Here is an 18,346-nt window from a genome sequence, read left to right as displayed (position 1 = left end):
AACACTCTTTTGCCAAGTTAAATTTTGGTCTGTGTGTCATCAATCCAGCTCGTTAACTGATAGTCATAGCCACACGTAGCTGGGCTACACATAGCCCAGGCTGGCTAGGGTCCCACTGAAGGTCAACCTCTAGGACACTTTCCTTTATCTTGGAGTTTCCAGTCTTGGAAAAACAGCAAAAAAAACCTTACATAAAGCAGACCCAAGACTGCTTGGCTTCTGCATCTGGCTTCATGTTGGTTAAAGTTCAAATCAGTTTGGAGGTCAGGATTGTTGAGGGGCCTCTGTCAGCAGCATGAGTGATAAGCAAAAAGGAAACGCAACTGGTGAAGCTCATAATGGACCACAGAAATTTTACAGATGTGTCTGCAGGGAGGGAGTTAAATGGGCAAACTTGGGATAGATCATGGGAGCAAAGAGGAAACTTCAGAATGAAGCCCCTTCCTCCCTCTCCCACCACAGGCCAATTTGTTTTCTGCCATCTAAAGTCCAACATATCTGCCTAAAGGGGATTATGGTCACCTTCCACATGGTAAAACCACAGCTGCCAAGCCATCACATCATCTAGTGAAAAAGAATAGACCTCATTCATTCATTCATTCATTCATTCATTCATTCATTCATTCATCAAACATGTATTAAGCATTTGCAGTATACAGAGCATTATGCTAGTGACTGGGGAAGACGTAAATTTTGAAGAATCCTTTCTGCATGCGGTTTACAATCTAATGGGAATGGAGAGAGATAAGATACCAATATATACATACACACACATACACACATATATGTATATATACATGTATACACACACATACATACATACACTATAATATACAATATTCTCTGCTGATTTCACTAGAAAGGCACCTAACAAAGTACTATGTAAAATCCAAGTGGGGAACTCAACCAAGCAGTGAGATTGAGAACAGCTTCATGGAGGAGGTGACATTGGAATCGATGAAGAAGATTGCAGCCAGGATAGTAAAATGGTCAGAGGATTAACTAAAAAAACTGGGGATTAGCCTGGAGAAGAGAAGAATTAGGGACCATGACAATTTCCTTCAAATATTTGAAGACCTGTGAAGAATAGGATTTATAGTTGGGCTGCTGGGACTCACATAGAAGAACTAGAAGTCATGTGTGATACATGAAGAGAGATAGATTTACGTTTGATACAAATAAAAAGTTCCTGATACTGAGAGCTATTCAAAAGTGAAATGCTCTGCCTTAAGGGATCATGGGGTTTCCCCTTACTGGAGGTCATTAAGACAAGGATGGACAGGGATTTATAAGTACATTGCAGAGGCATCTCTATAGGTATAGATATCCAGCAACTGGTTAGAATAGATAGCCTCCAAATCCTTTTGGAACTATGAGATTTTGGAATTCTGTCAGACAGGATTTAAAGAATTGGTAGGAATTCAATGGGCTTTATCTAATACTTACTTCCCCTGGCCACATGCTCCATAATCCAGCCAAACAAAGCTATTCGTCATTCCCCATTTAGGCTTAGATTTCAGCATCTCCATGTTTTGACTTCCATGGCTTCCTATGTCTATGGATATTCCTTTCCCCTCCTCCTTTTCAAGTCCAACTCATTCTTTAAAGCCTATGTCAAATAGTGTTCCCTGATCTTCCCAGTAAGTACCGACATTTTTGCCACTACCCCCAACCTCTCATAAGACTTTGAACCTTCTTAATATTCTATTCATGGATCCAAGTTCCATGCATGTGTCATATCCTTATGTTGTTCAGTCATTTTTCAGTTGTGTCTGACTCTTCATGACCCCTTTTGGGGTTTTCTTGTCAAAGATATTGGAGTAGTTCACCATCTCCTTCTCCAGCTCATTGTACTGAAGCAAACAGGGTTAAGTGACTTGCCCAGGGTCACACAGCTAATAATTGTCTGAGACCAGATTTACACTCTTGAAGAAGAGTCTTCCTGACTACAGGCCTGGCACTATATTCACTGTACCACCTAGCTGTCCTTTCATGCTAGAGTGCAAACCTTATGAGTTTGAGAAATATATCTTATCTCAACAATATATACTCATCCTGCCCCCCCCAAAAAAAACACACACACACATACACACTTGAGGAATCCGAATTTGTTGAAGTAGAATTTTTATGCACATTGTTTTGGGTGCTATGGAGGAATTCTGAGAAAAATAAGAAACACAGTCCTTGCTCTCAAAAATGTTCCCAAGTAGTTGGGCAAACAACATGCACACACTTTAAAGAGCTGTACAGTATACAAAGAAAGAGAACAAGATGAAAGTCCTAGCATCTGGGTGATCTGCACAGTAACTCATCTCCGTCCTCTCCACTCTCTCCTTACCCTTGTCCTCCTTTCCCCATCCCTTCCCTTTTCTTCTGCTGAGGAAGGGAGGCATTTGGCAGGCAGTGGTCTTCTCCCTGGTTCCATGACTTGTCATAGTACTTCTAGGTACTGTGGACCACATGTGGCCTCATTCCTGGTGACAGAAGTATGGATTTTCTGGACACTAATTTGACACTGGGCCAAAAGTTGATAGAAACCAGACAGGAGGCAGACTGAAGCACTGAAATTGAATTAAGAGGGGGGTTCCAATCCTGTTTCAAACACTAGCTATGTTTCCTTGGGCAAGTCGCTTAACTTTTTTGAGCCTCAGTTTCCCCTTTTATAAAATGAGAGAGTTCAGTGGAGCATGATAGTATATGCCTATAATTGAAGCTAAGAAGAGGCTGAGTCTGGTGGTTCTCTTGAGCGTTTAAATCCTAAGCTGCAGTAAGCTATGCTGATTGGGTGTCCACACTAAGTTCAACATCAAAATAATAAGCTGGGAGTGGGGTGAGCAGTGAGGGGAGAGAAGGTACACCATGTTGCCTAAGGAAGGCGAAGGGAACTCCATTCTAATCAGTAATGGATTTGAATGTATGAGTAACCCCTGCACTTCTGTGGCAAGATAGGGAGATCCAGTCTTTAAAATAAAAAGGTAACATTAAAAAGGCAAAATAAACTAAATGAGTAGGTTGCACTTGACAATGCTTGTGGTCCCTTTGGCTCTGAATCTGTGATCTGATGTCATGTGGTTGTGGATACCTTGGGACCAGAAGGAGATGAGAGTCAGGAGAGAAAGGGATAGAGCAGGGGTGGGGAATCTGCAGCCTCGAGGCCACATGTGGCCCTCTAGGTCAGAGGTTCCCCACCCCTGGGATAGACAGTGAAGACAAGAGGCTGAAGCTCTCATTGGGAGGGAAATAGAACAAAAGAACTGAAGGCTAAGAATAAATGCTAAATTAAACCGAGAATAGTTGCTCCAGTGAACAGCATATGAGGTCCATCTCAGAAGAGATTAAACAAATCAAGGCTAGAGAGGAAGAGGCAGAAAAGAAGCAAGACCCAAGTTGGGAACGAGGGGCTCAGGGACCTGTAGAAGTGTTAGGCAGGAACTGAGGAGGTGTAAGTGGAGAGGGGGGAGGTATACACACAGCTGCCTAAGCCTCCAGCAGCTGTATCCCTTGACACAGGCTCACCTGGGGCATCTTGGTATGGCACGGCCAGTTCTGTAGCAATACTACTGAAAGAAAAGCTTTCCTGAACCTCCCTTAGGTTGTAGATATCTGCAAAACGGGCTCAGAAATTGATAAAAGAGACAGCTAATGCAGGCCAGCGAAGAGGTCAGCCCTGTTGCCTGTAGAGAATTAAGCTTCCTTGGGGGATTAGGATTTGGGAAGCGATTCCTGGCACCTTTTGCTTCCTCCTATTTGTTGGTGCTTCATGAATACTTGTTGATAGAGTGATTATTCACCTCAACCTGCCATTAGCACCTCTAGCACTGGGGAGGGGGAAGGGAAACTTCCCTTCAATAACAAGCTAATTATTGCCAGGGCTAGAAATGGATAGAGTGACTCAGACTTGTCTGTAAACTAAGCTGTTGGGTGCCCTTTGCGAGGGATAGTACAGGACCCAGGAGCTTAACTCTTCAATTCACACTCTGAAAGCAGCTCCAGCCAGGCGGCCTCGAAGAAAATCGCTGAGGCCCTGTTTGGAGTGTTTAGGACACTGGAGAAATTGTAGAGGGCATTACCTCTGAGATATAAATTCCCCCAGCTTGCAAGGCTTATAAAACTGGGATTCTTATTTCAAATAATGGCTTTTGGGTCAGAGAAGAGGTTTCAGGCAGAGGTAATCTGTATACAGATACAGATACAGATACATCTTTAGAGCAGAGGCCCCAAGGGGAGAGGGACCCAGGAGTCTGGGGAGCCAGCCTTCCCTCCCTCCACTCCTCTGCCTTCAAGCTGGACTTCGACTTCACTCCCCTCCATGCACTCACTGGCCCCTTTGTTTCCTCTCCCCGTCTCCTCCACAAGATACTCCATGTCCCACCTCCAAGGAGTTGTGCTAGCTGTTCTTCAGGCCTGGAGTTCTCTCCTGCCTCATCTCTACCTCCTGGCCTCCCTGGCTTTCTTCAAGTCTCAGCAAAAGTCGCACCTTCTGTAGAAGTCTTTTCTTGCCCTTCTTAACTTTTAATGCTTTTCCTCTGAGATTTTCTCCAATTTATCCTGCATATAATTTGTACATAGTTCTCTCCTCCATTGTAGACAGTAAACCCCTTGAGGGCAGACACTGCTTTTTTGCCTTTCTTGGTATCCTCAGTGCTTAGCACTGCTTGGCACATAGTAGGTGCTTCTTGCTGAATTGACTGAAAACTCTGTGAATTAGTCATGTGTCTTGGCAACCAAAAAAAATGACATCATTTTAGACTGGATTAATAGAAACATAGTATCCAGACCAGTAGAAGTGACCGTCTCCACTGAATTCTGCTGGGAGTCAAGGCAAGAAGCATTTATTAAGTACTTACCACATTCCAGGCTAAGTGCTGAGGATGAGAGAGAGAGAGAGAGAGAGAGAGAGAGAGAGAGAGAGAGAGAGAGAGAGAGAGAGAGAGAGAGAGAGAGAGAGAGAGAGAGAGAGAGAGAGAAAGAGGAAACAGTTTCTGCCCTCAAAGAGCATATAGAATACATTTTAAGGCAACCTGAGAAAGGAAGATGCAGCTGCAGGGACCAGTAATATAAATATTTAGTTGTAAGCACCCCATTTTAGAGACACCATTGACAAGTTTGTAATGTCCTTCCTAAAATGAAGTGCCCTGAACTGAATACAAGACTCTAGATGTGATCTGACCAGAGCCCCAGCCTCCTCCCATGATAAACCAATCATTTCTGCCTAATTTCCCTTCCCATTGACTTACAATGCAGGCAAGGCATCATGATGGAGAGAAATATAGAAACCATGTCATAATCAATCAGTCAATAAGCATTTATTAAGCACTTACTATGTTCTAGGGCTAGGCATGGAGGACAAAAAAGGCAAAAATGAAACAGGTCCTGTCCTCCAGGAGATTACATTCTTCACGGAGATTACATGTACACATGTGAATGTGTGCAAAACGTATACAAAGTAAATATTGAGTGATTTGGAGACAGGGAGACACAGCAATTAGAAGGATCAGAGATTAACTGAAAGAAATGAGGATATTTAGCCTGGAGAAGAAGACTTGGGAGGGACCTATTCTCTGTCTTCAAAATATCTGAAAAGCTGTCATGCAGAAGAGAGATTAGGCTTGTTTTGCTTAGTTAAGAGGACAGAACTATGAGCAGTGAGTGGAGGTTATAGAGAAGCAGATTCAGGCCTGATTCAAAGGGAAATTTCCCAATAATTAGATCTGTATGAAAGTTAATCAGTCTGCTTCCAAAGGGAGTGACTTCCCCATCTCTGAAGGTCTTCAAGTAGAAACCGTAGTCAGTGCAGGGAAGGGAAGCGAATATTTATTAAGGAGGAAAAAATACTTGTCAAGTGCCTACAACGAGCCAGGAACGTTACAAATATTATCTCATTTTTATCCTGACAACTCTGGGAGGCAGATACTTTTTATTATAGGGTACTGGGTAGCAGAGTGGATAGAGTGCCAGGCCCAGAGTAGGAAGACTTATTTTCCTGAGTTCAAATTTGACCTCAGATACTTACTAGCTGTGTGATCCTGGGCAAGTCGCTGAACCTTGTTTGCCTAGTTTTTTCATCTGCAAAATGAGCTGGAGAGGGAAACAGCAAACCACTCCATATCTTTACCAAGAAAACCCCGAATGGTATCACAGTCAGACATGACTAACAACAAATTTTTACTACCTCTAATTTATAGATGAAGAAATTGAGGTAGATAGAGGTTAAATGACTTACCCATGGTCATATAACTTAGTAAGTGTCTGAGGCTGGGTTTGAACTCTGTCTTATCCTGATTCCAAGCCCAGCACACTATGTGTTGTGCCACCAGTATAGAGGACCTTCTTGTTACAGGTATGAGTCAGAATAGGTGACCTCTAAGTACCCTTCTAATTCTTTGATTCTATGACCTGTACAGTAAGCTAAAGCCCCCAGGTGCCCTGAATGGAATATAAAACTCTCCATGTGGTCTGACTGGAGTGCCAGCTACTTGCCCTTCCCATTTAGAGCACACAACACAGGCAAGGAGGACTAGAATAGAGACATTCTCCTTTAAGAGAAGAGTGTCCATAAAATATGGCGTGGCTTCCAGAGCAGAGTTCAAGGCTTTGGAAAATCCTTCTATGTCTTTCTCACGAAATTCCTTCAGAAATACTTTCAGTTTTGTGTCCAGGAGTGGGAATAGGCTCTCCCCACCACTCCTCCCTCCCTCCTCCCCCCAAAAAAGGCTATTTAGAGTTAACTCTACCAAAGGCTTAGGAAAGTTCTGTTACAGACAGGTTGTCAAATGAAGTTGAATTCTTAATGATGTTGGACAGTGATCTATTATTTATTAAAGAAAGCTTATGGGGGCTGGCAGGAGGCTGAGCCAGTTCCAATAATTAATCCAGGTTCAAATTCTGGTTTCTGCTAAAGAAATACTGCGCTGCTGTGTGGTAAAAGCTTATACACCTGGGTCCTACACAGAATCTCAGTAAGAATCAAGGAATTGACACTTGGAAGATGAAATCTTAAAAGCCTGTTTCAGAATAAAATAAACTTACATTCTGTGGAAATGACTTTCCACTTTAAAGATTCTTCCTTTTTTTCCCCCTTTCCTCCAGCAAAATTAGTTCTGAGCTTGAAACTGGACCCTACACCCATTTTAGTGGGCTCCAAGTTCATTTCTCCATATAAAAAATATGCATATATATTATACATATAAATATATACAGGTGTATGTAGATGTGTGCCTGTCTATGTGTGTGTGTGTGTGTGTGTGTGTGTGTGTGTGTGTGGCAGCTAGATGGTACAGTGGATAAGATACTGGGTCTGGAGTGAGGAAATCCTGAGTTAAAATCCAGCCTCAGATACTTACTAGCTATGTGACCCTGGGCAAGTCACTTAACCACTCCTTGCCTTGGTCTCCTCATCTGTAAAATGGAGATAATAATGGCATCTTCCTCACAGGGTTGTTATGGGGATCAAATGAGATAATAATTGTGAAGTACTTAGCACACTGTCTAGCACATGGTAAGTGCTATATAAATGCTGGCAATAGATTCTGAACCTCTAACTAATAAAAACAGAGAATTATATAGCCCTTTAAAGCTCACAAAACACCTGATATACATGATCTCATTTGACCTTCTCAATAATCCTGTGAAGACGGTACTAAGGACATTTTAAACTCTATTTAATTTTAAAATAACAATAAAATATAATAATTATAAATATTTTACTTTGTAATACTTTATACTGAGATTCCAAAAGGGAAAGTGACTTGGATTCAAACCTTCATAAGAATTCATAATAAAGATTGTATAGATCTGTTGGAAAAGGTTATTTGGAGTTGCAGGACATGCGTTCAAATCTTAGCTCGGCCATCTTTTATTTCTGATGTCTTTGGTTGAGTCAGGAAAACTTTCCTGAACTTCCTCATCTGTGTAATGATAGAATTGGACTTGATGGTCGACCGCTAAGGGCCCTTCAAGCTCTAAATCTGAGATCCTTTACTCCAGAGCTTTCTATTGTACCACATGGAACCCAACTCACTTGCCACTACATCACATTGACTCTCCTCTTGTGCAGTTTCACTGTTTGTGTGATGCTACAACCAATGTCCCCAGTATTCAATTTTCCCTCTCAGCTTGTCTTAGACCTTGACATTTGCCACCATTTTCCTCTAAAAAGCCTTTGTTACTCTAGTCCCTATTAGGGTGAGATGAGAAGGCCAGATTGGAGCCCTAGCTCTTTTCCCAGTACAAATTCTCCCTGTTGGCCCTTCCTCACTTCTACCCTCCTTTAGCCTGGCCCAAACAACTGTTATTCTATGTCGATCACAGCACCCCATGGGAACATTCCTCATCTTGCTCTTCCGTAGTTGGTTGGAGGACCAGATTGCTAAATTAAAACCTCCAGGCCCAATAGTATAACTGCCATGCTTCTCACTACTTAAATCCTACTGGTGACTTGAATTGGACTCCTGATATCCTTTCAGCTGTTCTTCAGACCGGAGCTAATTGTTCCCCTTTCCTGGGCTGAATCAATTCAATTCAACCATTTTTTTAGAAGCCAAGTTTGAGGAACCTCCATCGAAGTGTAGGGGTTGGCATTGCCAGAAAAGGCACATAGCAAATCGTTCAGCTTGGCTCTCCTCTGCATTCTTCATTGCATTTCCCCACCAGTAGTACATCTGATTTCCACCTTCGGGCCTGGGCTGAAGCTTTGCACAGGGCCAATATTGCCCCAAAACTGAAGGAAGTGACTCCAGACTGGCCTATAGGTAAGAGCCTTGCAGTTCTTGGACATGCTGTACTTGGCATATCTCCAGTTGCATGAACTCCTGGGTGGTTTGACCATTTCCTGGACAAATGCTAGCAATTTTAAGGTGAGAGTTTGCTTAAAGGGAGCCTTACTGAAAGGAGCTAAGTTGAGTCATTCTTCGCTCATTTGTTCTTTTTTTTTGGCTAAGCAATGGGGTTAAGTGACTTGCCCAAGATCACACAGCTAGCAAAGATTAAGTGTCTGAGGCTGGATTTGAACTCAGGTCCTCCTGGCTCCAGGGCTGGTGCTCTATCCACTGTGCCACTTACCTACCCCCCACTCATTTGTTCTTGACCATAACTACGGTGGTAGCCAGGGCACCTGACTGGGAAGAAACTTTCCTGTACCAGTGGTGGGGTCACTGTCTGAGGTAACAAGCCCTCAGGGGCTAGTTATAGAAACGTGGGAGGTTTGTTTTGCATCCCTGTAGTGGACTTCAGGCGTAATACTATGTATTATAGTTGTCTCTATTTGTGTCTTGTCCCCTTCCTTGACTATGAGCTTCATGAAGGCCGGGGCTGAGTCTTAGTTGAACTTTGCATCTCCCCCCAGTGCCAAACACTGAGATCCCTGCACTTGGTAGACACTTCATAAATGTATTCAGTGAAAAAAACAATGTGTGTTGAATAGATCATAGGATTTAGAACTGGAAGAGACTTTAGAGGTCAGACTCTCAGAGACACAAGGAGCCTCCATCTACTCCAAAACTTGTCCTGAACAAAAATACGCATTCCTAAATCCTTACCAGGTGCTCATCGGGCCACTTCAAGATAAGGGGAAGGTGGGAATCCTCTGCCTACTAAGGCAACCTATTTCACTTTTGCAGTTTCAGAATGCGTCTGACAGTCACTGCACCTGATCCTCTGGACTTCTTTCTCATCAGCCCAGCACAGGTGCTTCCCCCATCTGCATCTCCACTCCCCATCCCTGACTCTACCCTATCCTCCAAACCCCCAACTTCTCAGCTGCCTTCTATGTGCTGTCTACATCCATTAGACTGTAAGTCCCTAGCTCTTTCTGTGGTGGCTAAGAATTGAGAGGATGCCCATCAACTAGAGAATGACTGAAAAAGTCGTGATATATGATTGTAATGGAATACTATTATGCTGTAAGAAATGACGAGCAGGTAGACTTCAGAAAAACCTGGAAAGACTTGTATGGACTGATGCTGGGTGAAGTGAGCAGAACCAGGAGAACATTGTACAGAGTAACAGCAACACTGTACAATGAACAATCGTGAATGACTTAGCTCTTCTCAGCAAAGCAATGATCCAAGACAATCCCAAAAGACTCATGATGGAAAATGCTATCTGCCTCCAAAGAAAGAACTGATAGTCTGGGTACAGACCAAAGCATACTATTTTTCACCTTCCTTCCTTTCTTTTTCTTTCTTTTTTCTTTTTCTTTTTTTCTTTTCTTCCTTCCTTTCTTCCTCCTTTTGTTTCTTCATTCTTTCCTTTCTTTCTTTCTTTGAGTTTTGTTGTACAAAATTACTAATATGTAAATGTTCTACATGCTTGCACATGTATAATCTATATTAGATTGCTTACTATCTCAGAAAGGAAGGAGAGGAAGGAGAGAGAAATAGAATTTGAAACTCAAAACTTAAAAAGAAAAACAATGTGAAAAATTGCTTTTAAATGTAATTAGGGGGGAAATATTATTATAAAAAAGAATGTAAGCTCCTCATACTTATTAAAAACTGTTTTTCGGGGGAGGTGGTTTATACATTTCCTTTCGCAACATGGCTTATATGAAAACATGCTTTATATGACTTCATATGTATAATCAAAATCATATTACTTTCCTTCTTAAGTGGTGGGAGAGGAAAGGGTGAGAGGGAGAGAATTTGGAACTCAAATTTTTAAAAAATGAATGTTAAAAATTTTTACATATAATTGGGAAATGACAAAATAAATAAAATATGTATTTAGGGGGGGGAAAAGAATGCTAGCTCCTTGAGGGCAGAGACTCTTTTTCTGCTAAAAGAATCATGAATTTCCTTTACCACAGCCTTGAAGAATGGGCCTCAGGAAGGAAAAAAAAAAACTCAGCATTTATTAAGCACCTACTATGTGCCAGGCATCATGCTAAGTGCTTTACAAATATTATTTCATTTAATTTTCACAACAACTCTGAGAAGTAGGTGTTATTACTAACCCCATTTTACAGTTGAGGAAACTGAGGCAGACAGAGATAAAATGACTGCCCAACATCAGATAGCTAGAGTCTGAGGCTGGATTTGAACTCAGATCTTCTTGACTGCCCCCAGTTAACAAAGGTGAGGAGCTCAACACCTCCCAAGGAAGCCCACCTTGCTTTTGACCAGATAGTTTTAATTGTTACGGTTTTTCTTCACACTTACCTACTAAAATCTCTTTCTTTGCATTTTCTACCCAGTGTTCCTAGGTCTGTCCTCTGTGGCCTAATCTCTCTTCCACATAAGAGTTCTTCAAATACCTAAAGACAGCTATCATGTCCTCCTTTCTAAATCTGGACTTCCCCAGGTGACCAACCCTAACTCTCTTGACTGATCCTTGTATGGATTACTTCAAGTCTTCTTCACCAGCCTCGTCATTGTCCTCTGGATGCTCCCCAGCTCACAAATGCCCTTCCTAGAATGTGGACTGCTTCTGCCTGAGTTTTCAGCTCAGAGTCCCAACATTCATCACTGACAAACCAGTCATTGTACTTCCCACTGGACTAGATAGTACCAACTTAGGGGGCATGATAACAGTGATCAGATTAGACTTAATATGCTAGATGTGGAAGTGAAAAGGTTATCCTGTGCTGCTAGCTATATGACACTGTGAGACCCTTCTCTGGGTCTCAATTTCCTCATCTGTAAAATGGGCACAATACTAGCACAATCTAACTTATAAGGGAAAATGCATTGTAACACTTAAAGGGCTTAAGAAATTTAAGTCATTATCATTATTATCCCCCATTTTCCATCTTGCTTCCTCCCTCATATTGGGTCAGAAATTACACGGAGTAGAGGAACTGTCTGACAAGTAGATGAAATTTTTCAACAGCTGCATTACCCCAGATGGGTCAGCATTGCTCAAGCCTTGTTTATGTTAGTGTCTCTCCTCTGCAGTCCCTACATTTCATCAGTCTTCCCAGAAAAAACCCCCATGATCAATTCAAGCCCCTGACTGAGCTCGGGGGTATCCCAAAGAAAGAAATTCCAAACCACTGTAGTATAAAGTTGGCTGCTCCAGACAAAACTTGAATTATTCAGTCCTCCAAGTGGCTAATCCCTGACCCAACTGACTGCTTAAGTTTTTTGCTAGGCCAATCTAATCTAAGTATTGACATGAGTTTCCAAAAGAAATTTTCCACTTTTCCTCCTTAGGGCTCCCCATCTCCTCTCTGGTGTCACTCTAGAGACAAGTCCATCACCCAGTACAACATTATCTTCACCCTCCACTGGTAGCTGATTGACAAGAAGAGAGTATTTCCTAAGTAATGGCCAAGTGTTTGTTAATCCTAACAGCCTGTGCCCTGCAGGGCCCATTAAGAACACAGCCTGATAAAAGCTTATCAACAAGGATGGATAGAGCCCGGGCTCTGAAGCCAGAATTAGGACAGAGAAATGCCTATTGGGTCAACAGTAGACCACTTCTTTTATGTTTAGTCAATTAGAAGACCTAACCGGCTCTATATGTATGATCTATAATCCTGCGATCATTACTGGATAAACTCTATGGTAGTGGAAAGAGCCCCTGGATTTAGAATTAGAAGACCTGGATTTGAGATTGGCGCTCCTCCACATTATAGTTGTGAGACTGTGGCTTTCTGAGCCTCAGTTTCCTCATCTATAGAATGGGTATAGCATTCCAATGTACTGTATACATTGGCTTTTATGGGGAGAAAATGCTGTGTAAACCATAATGCACTATAGAAATGTAAATTGCTGTGGTTATTGATTTCCTCGGATCACAAAGATAGATCACTTTCCATCTGGGTGGCTTGCTTGACCTGGTGGTAGTAGGAGTCTGTCTTTGTCTTGAGAGCTCCTCAATTAACAATGGAAAACATTGCCATGGGAAGAGCCCTGGGGTTAGGAGACAGAGGCTCTAAACGATGCTGCTACTCCCCTGCCCAGGGAACCTGAGAAACCTGCTGCCCTTCCCTGTCCCCAGGGGTCCGGCCATCCTTAATAAACAGAAGGACCTGGGACTAGACGATCTCAAAACACTTTTCAGCCTAAAATGATATCCTTCAAGAGGGGGGAAAACAACTCTTTTTGAGAGCTGGATGCAAAATTTCTATTAATCTCTATAGCACTTTAAGATGAACAAAATGCCTTCCTCACAGCAAGTTTGAGCAAGTACTGTTCCCATTTTGCAGATGGGGAACTGAATGAAGCTCAGAAAGTTGAAGTGATTGGCTCGAAGCCCCACAGTTAATAAATGGGAGGAGCAGTATTCTCCACGTAGGTCTTCTGACTCCCCAGTCCACTGGCGTGATAATGTAGCAGCTGCTCAGTTTCCTATAACACTTACAACTCCACTCCCCAGGTATGATGGATGTGGGGGTGGGGAGGGTGTTAGAGACAGATAAAGGAAGCAAAACCACACAGTATCATAGGGCTCCTTCTGCCCACTGGAGCTGCTCAATTGGGTCTCAGTGATGCCTTTAGAAGGAGGAGAAACCAAAGACACAGGCCTGTAGTGTAAGCCTGAGTGGTCATGAGAGCCATGGGTATATTGAAGAGGTCATGGCAGACACTGAAAGCCAGTCTCACATGAGTCAGCTTAACTCTCCCAGCAAAGCCTGATGGAAACTTCTGTTCAGAGAGAGAGGGAACATTAGGTGTTCTCAGCTCCATTCTGCTATTTGTTAGCCTTGTGACCTTAAGAAAGTTGTCCACCTTCTCTGTGCCTCACCCCCCCCCCCCCCTCCTATCGCTAATTTATAAAAAGGAGGGCTTGATACGCATATGTGTACATGTGTCTCTATCAAGTCTTCTTTGTAATAAAAAATGCATATGCATATATGTGCGTAGATACACATACATACATATATGCATATAAACTCGCAATATGTACACATATATGCATACATATACATATCTACACCCACATGGGGTGTGTGTGGGTGTGTGGGTGTGTGTCTGTATAGTGACACAAGTGATTCACTGGGCTGGAACACAAAGCAAATCTTCCCTTTCATCTTCCCGAAATTAAAAAAAATTAAGACTTTTCATTCAGGTGGTTTGATGCTAGGTCACCTTCAGTGAGGAGCAATCTTGGCCACCTAGGAAAGTGATTAGTTCACCAAAACAAAGCCCTCAAAGCAAAGAGAAGTCCCAGCCTTGTCTGTCTTTCCTCTTTTCCAATTCCATTGTGTCATAGGATTACAGAGAAAACAGGTGAACCTATTTCCTGCTAACAAACTATGTCAATTGCACTGAAAAATCCCGTTGGGTGTATTTTATAAGAAGCTGCCAATTTTGAGACATCTGAAGGGTTAATTCTCCGATGCAGGGCATCTTTAGGAGGAAAATAGTCAGGCCTCAGAGTTCCCCTCTAGAAGAGAACTGAAATGAAATGGAGGAATTCTTTGAGAGAGTTGCTGATTGTTTATAGCAGCTCTCTGTGGTGGCAAAGAACTGGAAATTGCAGGGATACCCATCAATTTGGAGAATGGCTGAACAAGCTGTGGCATATGATGGTGGTAGAATACTGCTCTGCTATAAGAAATGAGCTCAATGATCTTAGAGAGGCATGGAAAGACTTGCAGGAAATGATGAAGAGCAAAGTAAGCAGAACCAAGAGAACGTTGTATACAGTAACAATAAGAATGACTTAGAGTGGCTAAGTCATTTGGACTATTATATACAAATTTAAAATTAATGACATATGAAGAAAGACACTATCTGCATCCAGAGAAAGAACTGACAAATAGAAGAATATATAGAATAAATGTGTGTGCATATGTGTGTGTATATATATATATACACATACATATATATATTGATAGGTAGATAGATAGATAGATAGATAGATAGATAGATAGATAGATAGATAGATAATTTGTATCTTATGGTAGCCATCTCAGGGGGGAGGGGCAGGGGGAAGGGAAGAAAAAAAAAGAAAAAATGTACATGAGAACTTTGTTATATATTTGGAGGGAATAGCAAGTTATACATGGTAGATTTTCAGTTTCATGTGCAATCATCTTTTTTTTATTGTACTATGTTATGGAAATGCTTGTTTTGTTCCATGATTTGAAAATAAAATTTTATTTTAAAATAAAAATTAAAAAGAGACTTGCTGATCTCTCATATGTTCTTCACAAAGACTTGGCAGATAATCACAAAACTCTCTGAGGGAGAAGAAACTTCCTCCCAGGTCAAGCAATCCAAACCTCTAACCCCCCCAGATGTAGATATGTCTGGCCATTGGGGAGGAGATCATTCCTGCCTGCGGCATCCCATTCTTTTAGATGGTTCTGATAGTTAGGAAGGTTTTTCTTATATCAAGCCTAAAAATGTCTCTTTGCATCTTTCTTCTGTTCTTTCTAGCTCTTCCAAGAACAAGTCCTCTTCCACCTGACAATCTTTCTAATGACTGAAGACAGTTGTCGTGTCCTCTCTTAAATCTTCTCTCCTCTAGGCTGAATATTCTAGTGTTTTGCATAGCATGGTCACCTCCCTGGCTGAGCACCGAATGAACTAGATTTGTAGAATCTCAGAGTTGGAATGGATTTCAGAGATCAGCTGCTCCAAGCCTCTGCTGAAGCACGCTTTCCTCCCTCCCATCTCCCAAACATGTAAAAGTGTAAATCAGAGGTGTCAAAGTACAGGCCAGCCTCAAAACTCCCCAGGGCTGACTGAACCAGATTAAATGTAATTGGGAAATATTTAATAATAATACAATGTTAAGACAATGCTAATTTGTGGTTTTCTAAGTCAATATGCAGAGCAGGGATTTGTTTCTATTTGAGTTTGACATCCCTGTAGTAATTGGTACAAAATAACCACCACAATGAAGAGGGAAAAGGAATCCCATGGAATAAGGTCTTTGCCATGCAGTGTGGGGAAAGCCTTATATCCTGGCCTTTTTCAGTGGGCCCCTTGGGAAAGATCACTCACAGCCAGAAGCATCTGATTGATCCCCAAGTCCATCTCTTCCCTTCATGACAAAAGAGATCAAAGAAAGGAAAAGTTCTTATATGTACAAAGCATGTTTACAGCTTCTCTTTTTGTGGTGGCAAAAACTGGAAACAAAAGACATACCTATCAATCAAGGAATGCCTTGAATAAGTGACTGTTCATGAATGTGATGAAGTGCACATGGAATGAGCTGTAAGAAATAAGAAATAGATGATTTCAGAGACGTGAAAAGATTTATGTGGATTGGCATAGAGTGGTATAAGCAGAATCAGAAAAACAATTTACGCTATAACATAGATGATATAAAAATGAACAGTTCTGAAAACATGTGTAAGCAGATGAAGAATGAAATGAGCAGAGCTAAGAGAAAAAATTCTATGACAATAAGAAAACTCTAAAAACAAACAACTTTGGAAGCTATATAAAACCTATGATCAATAAAATGACCACATAAGATACCAAAAGACCGGTGATGAAATGTATCAGCCATCTACCTTCTGACAGAGAGGTGATAGATTTAGAGTATGGAATGAGACACATGTGTTTGTATATATATTTATATATACACATATATATGTGTGTGTGTGTGTGTGTGTGCCTCTACATACATGCACACATGCGTGCACACACATAGATATAGCTACCTGAAAAGAGGAAAGAAAATCAAAACAAATTCCCTCTTTGGCTGCATTATGTAGAAAGGTAAAGAAGGTCCCACAGGTGTGAAAGGCGTGTACTTTTGGAAGAGGCCCCTGTTTTATTAGTTTTGCTTCATTCTTTTATTTGTTACAAGATGCTGCTCATGGAGGAGAGGTAATCTGTAAATAACTATCATAAAAAAAAAGTATCAATAAAACCTTTTATTAAAAAAGGCAGCTAGCTAGAGACTATCTGGTCCCCATCTCCATTCCCTCTTTCCGTGACAAAGAAGTTGTTGAAGAGAATTGGCTGCCCATCAGGGAGATCCTCCACTCGGTGGACTTTAAAGAGAGAAACCACTTCTTTTCTCAGTCTCTTCTGAACGTGTGGCTTGGGACCCTGAGAGCCTTCCCTTGAGCTTCCTGGGGCATGGGAGTATGAAGGGCAATAGATTTTTCTTCCCTCTCTATTTAGCAACTATAGAGACTGCTCACACATTGGAGTGACAGCATATGCTTGTCTAAATGAGCCTGAGACTGGATCTCAAAACCTGGCTGCTGCCCCTGCTTTGTATTTCCTTCCCAAACACAGGTGACCAAACCATGATCTGGAGATGAACATCTCTAGCCTCAGCAATACATCCTAACTTTGACAGGTCAAGTGTTCTTTACCTCTAGTCCTGGATTCTCTGAGGAAGGTACTCCCTACAGCTACAACTTCACTGAGAGGCCTATTAACAGGAGACTGCGTCACACACACTCTGACTTGCCAGAAGACATGAACCTCAAGATTGCAGGAGACAGTGAAAGGGAGCCTATTGTTAAATTTTCAGTGTGACCATTTATACCTTAGAAGTAGGCAACGCCCTAATTTATTGTTTTGTAGATTGTCTAGATTTTAGAAAGTGGAAAATACTAATAATGCAGACTGAAATTAAAGTGAGTGTGCAAATATTTTTTTAGAAGATGTCCAAGGGGCAGCTAGGTGGTGCAGTGGATAGAGCACCAGCCCTGAAGTCGGGAGGACCTGAGTTCAAATCCATCCTCAGACCAAACACTTGACACTTACTAGCTGTGTGACCCTGGGCAAGTCACTTAACCCCAATTGCTTAAATAAAATTTAAAAAAAATTCCAGAGAGCCTGATCGTTAAACATTTACTAGCATTTTGCTATTGACATTGCTTGAGTTCAGCAAAAAATGCAGTAGAAGGCTCAGGGTGTGGAATCATCACCATCCATCATCTGATTTGAGCTTCAAAACACCCCAGCTATATAGCTAGTAAGTACTATAGGGGGCAGCTAGGTGGTGCAGTGGATAGAGTACTAGCCCTGGAGTCAGTAGGACCTCAGTTCAAATATTACCTCAGACACTTGCTAGCTATCTTTGTGGCCCTGGGCAAGTCACTTAACCCTGAGGCCTTGGGGAAGAGGACAAACATTTTTTTTTCTCTAAGTCCAGTGCTTTTCCCACTACATTTCATTAACAATATTATTTAGGGATTTTAAGTTTTGTTGTTGTTCAGTCATTTCAATAATGTCTGACTCTTTGTGACCCAATTTGAGGTTTTTCTTGGCAAAGATACTGAAATGGTTTTCCATTTCCTTCTCTAGCTCATTTTACAGATGAGGAAACTGAGGCAAATAGTGTTAAGTGGCTTGTCCAGGGTCACCCAGCTAGTAAGTGTCTGAGGTTGGATTTGAACTCAGGTCTTCCTGACCTGACTCCAGATCCAACACTCTATCCAATGTGCCACCTAAGTTTCCAAAGCACTTCATGTTTAGAATACCAC

Source organism: Phascolarctos cinereus, unplaced genomic scaffold, assembly GCF_003287225.1.
Source record: "Phascolarctos cinereus isolate Bilbo 61053 unplaced genomic scaffold, phaCin_HiC Scaffold_2;HRSCAF=192, whole genome shotgun sequence".
Taxonomy (NCBI): domain Eukaryota; kingdom Metazoa; phylum Chordata; class Mammalia; order Diprotodontia; family Phascolarctidae; genus Phascolarctos; species Phascolarctos cinereus.
Note: the sequence above shows the minus strand (reverse complement) of the source record.